We start from the raw sequence: 9760 nt of genomic DNA on the forward strand, positions 1-9760 counted from the left end.
TTTTTTGGTACCTTCTTATATTTTGTCTTTGTTGAAATTCTTACTTTGTTCATCTGTTCTTCTCCTGAGATTGATGAATATCTTTATGACCATGACTTTGAGCTCTTTATCAGGTAAAGCACTTATCTCTGTTTCATTAACATTTTTTTTTTTGAAGTTTTATCTTTTTTTTGTTGGTTTTTTGTTTGTTTGGAACATATTCCTCTCTGTGTCTTTATTTTCCTTGATTCTCTCTGTTGGTTTGTGTGTATTACATAAAACAGCCACATCTCCCAATCTTCAAGGAAGGGCATCATGTACGAGATGAAGCTTATTGTTTAACCTTGCCCTAGCTCTTCGTTGTTTCTCACACCTTTATGATTGTCCAAGCAGCTTACTTTATTTTTAGTGGCTATCAGTAGTTGAGGGTATGCTAAGACCTCTCAGTGTCCCAAAAGGGAGGATCTCAGTCAGCACCTAGATTCAGACTGATTGAAAGTGAGACCCATGGGCAGCAGCTTTTAGAGTATGCAAATAATATAGTCCTGTGGGACTGCAAGCGTAAGCCTCACTAGCCACCAGAGCCATATGATCTAGAGGTGTCCCCTGGGTAGCAGCTACAAGAGTTAGGCCACCAGATGAGTGTACAAGCTCTTTTCTGGGAGATACTGGCAACCTATATAGCAAAGCAGAAGCAGAGCGCAAAGATGGCATCCACCAGCCGCCATCCCCGGAAAGCAGCTCAGCAGGCCCCTAGATGTGTGCCAAACCTGGAGCCTGCCTCTCAGCCTGAAACTCCAGGATAAAGGAAAAGCAAACAGGCCTTGTTCACAGAGATTGGTGGTGTGTTTCACTCTGCTGTCTGCGCTGTGCCCTAGGGATAATAGCCAGCCAAGAACTGTGTCTCATTGTTGCAGTCACCTTCCTGGGACCCAAGGAACACAAGCTCTGTTGCCCACCAGATTTAGGGGATCAAGGGACATTGGGCAGTAGCCTCAAATACCATGCACTGGGCATAAAAACCAGGGCACCAGATATGAGTACAAGCTTCTCTCTGGAAGATACTGAGCTCTAGAGAGTGGCAGAAGGAAAGCCCAATGATAGCACCTGCTCTCCAAGGTCTCCAGAGAGGATGACATTCAGCTGCTCAGGCCACAGCTCTGAATATAAGATAATAGGCCTCTTTCACAGAAAGATTGGGCATCTTAGTCTGTTGCCTTTTTACCATGCCCTTGGAGTGGTAGCTGGTTAAGAACTCTCTCTTTTTTTTTTTTTTTTCAAATAGGCTCTATACCCAACATGGGGCTTGAACTCACAACCCTGAGATCAAGAGTCCTGTATTCTACCAACTGAGCCAGCCAGGCACCCCTAGGAACTCTATTTTTATTTGTTACAGACCTGTGGGACCCACAAGTATAAGTCCCACTGACCAGGGCCAAGTGACCTAGGGGTGTCCCCTGGGCAGCAGCTGCAAAGATCAGGGGGCCAAATGAGGGTACAAGCCCCTTTCTGGGAGATACCAGTACATTTGAGCAAGGCAAAGAGCACAAGGATGGTGCCTACTGGCCTCCATCTTGGGACAATATTTTAGTAGACTAGATATGTGTCACACTGGGCTAATGCTTTAAGATAAGCAAATAAGCCTCTTTCACAGAAAGTCCTGGGCACTTTTCAGTTGACTGCCTTTGTGCTGGTCTTTGGGAGTGGGTGATTCTGTGTACACAGCCCTTTAAGAATTGTTCCTTAGTGCTCTATAGCCTTGTAGTTCTCATGGACTCAAGCCCCAGTAGCTTTCAAAGATAGATGTTTTGTGGCTCACCTCCCAGGTACAGGACTTAAAAGTTGGCGTGCCAGAAGTGGAGTTCAAACCATTCACTTCTCAATGAGAAGCTTGGGGTTTTGAGTTCCCTTCTGATTGTGGGGCACCACACTAAGGGTGGGCATCATGGGGAAATTGTGTCTCAGTCTCTCCTACTTGCTTCTATGTGAGTTTTCTCTATTTCACCCAATGCATAGGCATTATTCAGCTGGTTTGGGTGTTTTTTGTTGTGTTTTTGTTTGTTTGTTTGTTTTTCAGAGGAAGTTGTTCCATCTGTAACTGTAGATTCCGTGTGTCTATGGGAGGAGGTGAGTTCAGGATCCTTGTATATCATCAACTTGGACTGGAACAGATATATTTTGGGAGGATCCACAATTCAGCCCTCTCTGTCTTCTGGCCTCCATTCTTTAAAAAAAAAAAAAAAAAGAATTTCTTTTTTTTTAAAGATTTTATCTATTTATTTATTTGACAGAGAGAGAGATAGAGCAGGAACACAAGCAGGGGAGTGGGAGAGGGAGAAGCAGGCTTCCCGTGGAGCAGAGAGCCTGATGCAGGGCTCGATCCCAGGACCCTGGGATCATGACCTGAGCTGAAGGCAGATGCTTAACGACTAGGCCACCCAGGCGCCCCTTCTGGCCTCCATTCTAAGTCAGTAGTCATTCAAGTTGTTGTTCTGTAGTATGTAATTTATCATTTTTCTTTGGTGCTTTCAAGATTTTATTTTTGGTTTCAGCAGTTTGATTATGATGTGCCTGAGTATAGCTTTCTTCATATTTTTCCTGCTTAAGATCTGCTGACCTTGAATCTATAAATTTGTATCTTTCACCAGATTTGGGGCAATGTCAGTCATTTCTGCAAATAATTTTCTGTCCTGTCTTTATCTCCTCTTTCTGGATATTATCCCGTAGGTCCCTGAGTCTCTGTTCGTTTTTTTCCCCATCTTTTTTCTATCTTCTGTAGATTGGGTAATTTCTTTTAGTAATTATTTCCTCTATTACTTCCACTGCACTGTTAATTCCATCTGGTGAGTTTTTTATTTTGGGTATTGTTTTTTTCAATTCTAGAATTTCTGTTTGGTTTTTTAAATATGTATAGCTTCTATTTTTCTGCTATGACCTCTTAACTTTTCATTCATTGCAAATCTATATTCCTGATTCCATGGAGTATAGTTATAATAAACTCTTTATAATCCTTATCTATAAATTTCAAAACCTGGGTCTTCTGCATATTGGTTCCATGAACTGTCTTCTCTCTGTTTTCACTTCTCCAACCCTGGAAGAGCCAGATGCAACCTAGTAAGTAGGGAAGAAGAGGAAGAGAGCAAAGTGGCAGAAATGATGAAGACATGCACTATATTGGATAGTCTCCATTATACTGGGGTAACAAGGAGCCCTAAAATCTCAGCAGCTCATACAATAAAGTTTATGTTTTGCCTGTGCCTCATGTCCTACATGAAATGGCGGAGGACGCACTCCACATGGAACTGAAGTCGTTAGAGGACCCACCATCTTATTCAGCCCCACCTTGAACACACAGCTCTCCCAGTTGTTTTCATGGGAGGACTATGCATGGCTTTTCAGTGTGCTTTAGCACAGGCGTGACAGCACTGGGGACAAGGAATGGTACAGTTGGTGACTGTCATCCCAGCCATGCTGTCTTTTTTACTACAAGTTTCTAAGTCTAGTTCAAACTGCAGCTGGTTGAGAAAAAGTTATAAATCAAATGAGAAGGTAAAACTGGGTAACTAGTTCTAATCAAATAAATTTGGAAAACCTCTGAGGTTTGCCAGAGATTTTATCACTGAAGTGGGAGGCAAAGAATAGGTAAATTATGAACGAATAGGTTCCTTAAAAAAAAGCTAAAAAGAGCCAGAATGCCTAATTGCTTTGTACTGGTTAAGTAGATTATGTACATTCACAGGTAGGTAGGTTATTTAGTCATTTAAAACTATGTTTCCAGAGAGCTTTTGGTGACATTGTTAAATGCTCGTGTTATAAGTGAAAAAAGTCAGGATATAAAACTGTATATGAGAATTCCCATGTCTTACCTGGATTACCATAAAGGCCCTAATTGTTACCCTCCTTAATGTCTCTGGTTCTCCAGTATGTTCCTTACACTGCAGCTAGTCACCTGTCTGCCATATAAAGCTAATGTCCCATGTGGCCTTCAGGATAAAATCCAAATTTCTTTTCATGGTGTATTGTATATCCGTTTGGTCTGCCTACATCTTGTTTCATTTTTCTCGAATACCTACTTCATATCCTATTCTCAAATTTATATTTCCACCCCAGATATTTCCTGAGCTCCAGATGTATATACACAAGTGGATAGACAAGTGACATCCCTCTTTGGTTGTCAAATAGTCATCTCAAATTTAATATATGCACAATTAAGCCTTTTTTTTTTTTTTTAGAACTCTTTAAAGTCGGACTTCTGATTCTCTCTCTTCACCGCACCAAATCTTGTCCTGTGCCAATCTTTTCTAACTCAGTAAGTGATACCTCTACCTACTCAGCCAGCAAAGCCAGAAATTCAGGAGCCATCCTTGAGTGTCAGCTCCTTTAACTCCAGCTAATACTTGGTCCCTCCTGGCCCCTGTTTCTTCCCTATGGCATGATAATTCAGCCTCTCAACTTTCCTTTCTCACTGGCTTGTTCTCTGACTCTACCCCAGTTCACATTACTAAGAGATTCTGATTCAGCTTTGTCTCTGCTGGGTTTTTTTCATGTCCTGAAGGAAGTCAATCCATCTTGTTGGTTCTGTTTCACAAGTTTTTTAGTGTGTCCCTGCTCTCATGGAATTGGTAAAGAAATGTTTTGCAAACTTTTTCAAAACCTTATCATCCCAAAGTGCTATGACATAGACCGATAGAGGTAGGAAAGAGAGCTGCAGACTAATTCATTGGTTGATGGAGGCTTCTGACAGTGTCCATTGTTGTGTCTACACGCTATTTTACTTCATTTATTTTTGTTTTGTTATCTAGACTTTTTGTTTCTTTTTTTTTAATAACCACTTTTTTGAAATACAACTCACCTACAGTAAAATTCACCCTTTAAAAGTGTACAAAGAGTGGAGTTTTCTAGTATATTCAGAGTTGTGCAACCATTATCACTACCTCATTTTAGAACACTTGATTCCCCTTGTTTTCAGCTCTCTGATAAAAAATTTCAAATTATGTCCTTTATCTCCTCAAACATAGTAAGCATAGCAGTTTTATACTTGGAGTTGGATTACTCCAGTATGTGGTGTGCTTGTTGGTATGTTTCTAATGTCCATTGTTTCTGCTGGTTTCAGTTATAAAATTTTCCTTGTGTGCCTAGTTATTTTTCAGTTGAGTGCTAGATGTTTTATTTGTAAAACCTGTTTGCAGAAATTGTCGAAACCTAAGGTCGTGTACTCCTCTAGAGAGGATTCACCTTTGCTTCTGCCAGACACTTGTGAGCACTTAGCAATCCTGGATTACCCCAGGCCTTTTTAGAGGTTTTGATTGTCGGAAAGAGAACTACAAACCCCAAGATGCTTGTCAATATCAGCTTTACTCTTGTTCATGGGTATACCCCTTTGAGGTTCCTACAAAGGAAATGGTTTCACTTGGGTTCCCTCCACTCTGCTCTTTTTTTTTTTTTAAAGATTATTTATTTGTCAGAGAGAGAGAGCACAAGCAGGGGGAGTGGCAGGCAGAGGGAGAAGTAGGCTCCCCGCTGAGCAAGGAGTCCGATGCGGGACTCAATCCCAGGACCCTGGGATCATGACCTGAGCCAAAGGCAGATGCTTAACCAACTGAGCCACCCAGGCATCCCTCCACTCTGCTCTTATCTGGCCCTGGGCTCTAATCTTCATGCTCTTAGCCATGGAAGGCTGTCACTCAGTTCCACATTTCTTTTGTAATTGAGGTATAATTGACATACAACGTAACAGTTTGAGATACATAACATAATTTCATATTTTTATATATTGTGAAATGATCTCCACATTAAGTCTAGTTAACATCCATCACCATACATAGTATCAAAAGTTCAGGAAAAATACAGAAATAAAACCAATGAATCACTGAAGTAGTAATTGATAAAAGCATACTGAAAAAGCACACACCAGGAAGACAGTTTGCAAGCCAGGAGCACTCAAATCAAAACATGGAATGAGGCTTAGAGGTTTATTATTATAAACTAGCTTATATAGTGTAGAGACAGTGACTGTTTATTCTTCACAGTGATTAGTTATAATATTAGAATTTTCTTAAATGAAAGAGAATTATTGGTTACCTCATGGGGGAACAATTTAAGTTTTGCTTATGATTTCCAGAGGCATAAGCAAGAAGAAACCCAGGTCAAGTTAGCCTCACTTGCCTTGCAAAATAAGCTCCAAGACAAGCTCTGGTCTCCATATGTGTTTGATTCTAACAATTCCTTTTTGGTCATTCTCTTAGCAAGCTGAGTGTAGCCAACTAGTATAGCATTACTCTTGGTTACCACTGTTGATGTAGCCAGGCTAAAGAATCACACATTCACTGTTTCCAATAGTTGAGTCCTCAGGATGGAGGGTCATGTAGTCACTGTTGCCAGCAGTCAGATCATCGTCATACACTTGGGAGGTCAGATCATTGAGTTCCTCGAGTTGTCTAATCCTGATGGATATAATTTGAGGTGTGAGTGGCTGCCCAAAGGCATTCAAAACCCTTGAGAGGATACAACACACTAGAAACATTGAAATGATTGATAAGGAGATATGATTCTCCAAGGAGAATAATAGCCAAGGATTGAAAAATTCCCCAGAGCAGAGATTCCCAGAAGCCAAGATTTAACCATTTAATCAAATGAGTTCTAATCAGATTCAGGTTTTACCTTTCTAATTCAATCTACATTTTTTTAGTTATTTTACATAGGCACAATAGATGTATTAACAGTCATGTGTCCTCATGATTATTTTGGACAGCATGAACATGAGGATGTTTTATTTCAGGAGACAGAATTACAGATGACTTTCCACCTTAACTAGGCCTCCATGATGTGAGCAATCAAGTAATGCATTTCTATGGAAATAAAAGAAAAACGGGTTAATAGCTCAAACAAATTATAAATTCATTTTTGAGTTTAGACAGCAGCCAGTTGAGAGAATTTCTAGATTTGAGTTTGGAGCTTTTTTTAATTTTTTTTTATTTTTAAAGATCTTATTTATTTATCTGAGAGAGAGAATGGGAGACAGAGAGCATGAGAGGGGGAGGATCAGAGGGAGAAGCAGACTCCCTGCTGAGCAGGGAGCCCAATGTGGGACTCGATCCCAGGACTCCAGGATCATGACCTGAGCCGAAGGCAGTTGCTTAACCAACTGAGCCACCCAGGCGCCCTGGAGCTTTTTTAGAAGATAAAATGAGGATGACAGTTTCAGGCACATGTTTTTGTATTTTGGGGATAGATACCCAGTCATATGATTTCTGGATCATATGGTAGTCCTATTTTTAACTATTATTTTGCTTAGCACTATACTTTCTGTTTCCATCTACGTCATTGCAAATGGTAAGGTTTCATCCTTTTTATGGCTAAATAATATATATATGCCACTTCCTCTTTATCCATTCATCTGTTGATGTACACTTGGGCTGCTTCCATAATCTGGCTATTGTAAATAATGCTGCTATAAACATAAGGGTGCATGTATCACTTTGAATTTGTGTTTTTGTATTTTTGGAGTAGATACCCAGTGGTGCGATTTCTGGATCATAGGGTAGTCCTATATTTAACTTTCTGAGGAACCTCCATACTGTTTTCCATAGTGGCTGCACCAGTTTGCATTCCCACCAAGAATGCAAAAGGGTTCTTTTTTCTCCACATCCTCACCAACACTTGTTTCTTGTGGGTTTTTTTAAGTTTTTATTTATTTATTTTCTCATTTAAGTAATCTCTACACCCAACCTGGGGCTCAAACTTACAACCCCCGAGATCAAGAGTTGCATGCTCTACCAACTGAGCCAACCAAGTGCCCCATTCTTGTGGGGTTTTTTTAGCCATTCTGACAGGTGTGAGGTGATACCTCATTGTAGTTTTGATTTGCATTTTTTTGATTTGTATTTATAATCATCTTCATTGGTTTATTCAGAGACTTATACTTTTGTTTCATCTTGGGTTAGCAGCTTTATGAATCAATCCGCTTTCCACTAGATTTTTAGAAATGCTTATCTAGTCCAGTGTTATGATTTAAAGTTATCAGAAACCTGTGTTCTAGAATACTGGTGAGGGTCTTTTCCATGAATCTTTTTGAAGATGAAGCATCTTTGCCTGCAGTTGATTGTAAATGCTTCCAGAGAAAATTCAAGAGTAAAACAATAAATGTCTGTGAATGACAAGACTTCAGAATAGCTTTGGTTAAAGATCTGGTAAGAGTTTGCTGAAAAAAAAAAAAAAAAGATTCAACTGAGAAGCAGACTGTTATCTTTGTGATATATAGTACTGTAAAATAATAACTGGAATTATAACTAATAACATCATACCAGGACATACTACAATTTTAGGAACTTTGTATAATTTCTGGAACAGTTATATTAATAACGTATAACCAGGGACACCTGGGTGGATCAGTCAGTTAACTGTCCGCCTTTAGCTCAGGTCATGATCCTGGAGTCCTGGGATCAAGCCCCGCATAGGGCTCCCTGCTCAGCGGGTAGTCTGCTTCTCCCTCTGCCCCTCCCCTTACTCATGCTCTCTCTCACTCTCTCAAATAAATAAGTAAAATCTTAAAAAATAAATAAATAAATAACCATATGAATATAATCTAAGAAGATTAAGCATTACTTTTTATTCAACAATATTTCCCATGTAGTTTAACATAGCAAATAAGCCTAAATAAATTAATATTTCTCTTTTATACAGAGAGAGAACACAACTTTTGAGATTTTTCAGGGTTCTTCAGGAAAATCCCAAAGTTAGTTCAAATTCAAAAAGACTTCATTCAGAATTTGATTTGCTGAAGTTTGTTAAAAATGTCAAAAGATTTGGGGCACTAGTGTGGCTCAGTTGGTTAAGCATCCAGCTCTTGGTTTCAGCTCAGGTAATGATCTCGCGGTTATGAGATTGAGTCCACACTCAGTGTGGAGCCTGCTTGAGATTCTTTCTCCTCTCTCTCTGCCCCTCCCCCTCTCTTAAAAAAATATAAAATTTAAAAAAATGTCAAAAGATTTAAAACATTTGATCAAATAGGATAACAGTTCACTGTCAAACAATACTTAGTTATCCATTCAACCAAAGTGACAATTAAAAGATTTCAAAGGCAAATACAGAAAGCCATATATTTGTAGGGAAAAAAAAAAACCCTTAGCTCTTTTAATAGAGAAGAGTGGTTTTTTTTAAGTAATGATAAAGACAACATGAACCACAGAAAATTATTTTGATAAAACAGAATCTTTGTTTTCTAGGGAGATTACTTAAAAAGCAAAGAAAAACCTTTCATAATCTTATCAAGAGCAGAGAAATAGTCCAAGAAAACTTTGTCCTTTTAGCAGATGAAAGGAAATTAAGTTATAGTTTTATATAAATACACTATATATTAAAGCTTATTTTTAAAAACCCTTAGGGATGCCTGGGTGGCTTAGTAAGTTAAGCATCCAACTCTTGATTTTGGCTCAGGTCATAATCTCAGGTCATGAGATCAAGCCCCGCATCAGGCTCCACGCTCAGTGGGGAGCCTGCCTGGGATTCTCTCTCCCTCTGCCCCTCTCCCCACTTGCATGCATACTTGCTTACTTTCTCTAAAATGAATAAATAAATCTTTAAAAAAAAAAAATCTTGCAGTAAATCAATTTTACCCAGCTTTGACCTCACAACATAAAATTTCTTTCCCACAAACCTTCTGCAGCTCCTATATCCATTTAGCCTCTATCCCACTCTTTTTTACTTCTTATTCTGGAACAACCAGTCATTTTATTTTAGACAACAGTACTCTTTCTTCATAATGAAAACACATCCTATATTC

The sequence above is a fragment of the Phoca vitulina genome, unplaced genomic scaffold (genome assembly GCF_004348235.1).
Source record: "Phoca vitulina isolate PV1807 unplaced genomic scaffold, GSC_HSeal_1.0 scaffold6, whole genome shotgun sequence".
Lineage (NCBI taxonomy): Eukaryota > Metazoa > Chordata > Mammalia > Carnivora > Phocidae > Phoca > Phoca vitulina.